Here is a 2184-nt window from a genome sequence, read left to right as displayed (position 1 = left end):
CCGGGCACAGCGGAAGAGCAGAGGCCGAGAGGAACCAATGCTTCGAGTCCCTGGGAGGTGCTGGCGCCTCAGACAGGTGTCCCCTCCCGGCCTCAGGCTTCGCCCCGAGCCTTTAGAGATCCCACCTTACCTGGTGGCTTGGGGCTGAGATTCGGGCCGCCTAGTCCTAGACCTAAAACGCAAGCTGCCAAAATGCAAGGAGAGGAGAATTAAATCCAAGGAGCTTAATCCTACGAACTTGAGAACGGAAAAGCTAATTGTCAATCTTCCAAGTGAGCCTAGAATTAGTAGTACCTGTAGAATGGGGTGATATTTAATAAGCAAAGTAGTTTAGTACTTTCAGTCTCTTGTTTCTCTCAAGGTCTGGAATACAGTACACTATTTTAAAAAGTCGCCACTAGGTGTCGCCGCAGCAGCCGCATTCCCTTTTCCCCTGGTCCGCACCACTGAGAAACGCTTGTCAAACTAACACCCAATCTTCATTGTTAGAACGTAGGAAATAAAAATAAGTTAAAATAAAAATCTCTTGTTATTCCATTACACAGAAATAACCACTGTAACATCATGAAATCTGTACTTTTAGTCTTTTTTCCCCATGTACACACACTCTCACGGCACAGAGTTCTTATGTTAGGAGATAATAAATAACCTTGACTTAAGTCCTGAGTTTGTCACTAACATTTGACAAAACTCTAGACAGGGTATATAATATTATTATACAAAATCCTTTTCTATGGCTGATGACATTTCTGTACTGAGTTTGTATCGTACTTGTTTACCTAACCCTTTGCTAAGACATCTATTTTGTTTCCATCCCCCACTCCAAGTATTATAAATGATACTTCACTGGATATCTTTGTACATAGACTCAACCATGTCCCTAAGACACACTTTAAAAGTGCATAATTACTGGGATAAAGAGATCAAACATTTATAAGGCTGTTCATTATATTCACAGTGCCACATGGTTGGGAAGGGAGGGATAAGAGGGAAAAAGAGGCAGTACAATTAGTACACATAATGTAGGGGGGTGGGTGGGTACAGGGAAGGCAGTATAACACAGAGAAGACAAGTAGTGATTCTATAGCATCTTACTACGCTGATGGACAGTGACTGTAATAGGGTATGTGGTGGGGACTTGATAATAGGGAGAGTCTAGTAACCATAATATTGCTCATGTAATTGTACATTAATAATAGCAAAACAAAAATAAAAATACAAAAAATAATAAAAATAAATGAAAGGCCTTATCCTACAGTAGGGGAGAATATATTTGTAAATGACTCATCTGATAAATGGTTAACATCCAAAATATATGAAGAATTCATATGCCTCAACACCCAAAAAACAAATAACCCAATAAAAAAATGGGCGAGGGAAATCAGGAAAATAATTCCATTCACAATTGCATCAAAAAGAATAAAATTCCTAGGAATAAACTTAACCAAGGAAGTGAAAAACCTAGGCCCTGAAAACTACAAGACACTCTTAAGAAAAATTAAAGAGGACACTAACAAATGGAAACTCATCCCATGCTCTTGGCTAGGAAGAATTAATATTGTCAAAATGGCCATCCTTCCCAAAGCAATCTACAGATTCAATGCAATCCCTATCAAATTACCAACACCATTCTTCAATGAACTGGAATAGTTCAAAAATTCATATGGAACCACCAAAGACCCCGAATAGCCAAAGCAATCCTGAGAAGAAAGAATAAAGTGGGGGGGATCTTGCTCCCCAACTTCAAGCTCTACTACAAAGCCACAGTAATCAAGACAATTTGGTACTGGCACAAGAACAGAGCCACAGACCAGTGGAACAGAATAGAGTCTCCAGACATTAACCCAAACATATATGGTCAATTAATATATGATAAAGGAGCCATGGACATATAATGGGGAAATGACAGCCTCTTCAACAGCTGGTGTTGGCAAAACTGAACAGCTACATGTAAGAGAAGGAAACTGCATCATTGTCTAACCCCACACACAAAAGTAAACTTGAAATGGATCAAAGACCTGAATGTAAGTCATGAAACCATAAAACTCTTAGAAAAAAACACAGGCAAAAACCTTTTGGACATAAACATGAGCAACTTCTTCATGAACATATCTCCCCAGGCACGGGAAAGAAAAGCAAAAATGAACAAATGGAACTATATCAAGCTGAAAATCTTCTGTACAG

The sequence above is a fragment of the Manis javanica genome, chromosome 10 (genome assembly GCF_040802235.1).
Source record: "Manis javanica isolate MJ-LG chromosome 10, MJ_LKY, whole genome shotgun sequence".
NCBI classification, from domain to species: Eukaryota; Metazoa; Chordata; class Mammalia; order Pholidota; family Manidae; genus Manis; species Manis javanica.
The sequence above is the reverse complement of the archived record's forward strand: the minus strand, read 5'-3'. Positions refer to the sequence as shown.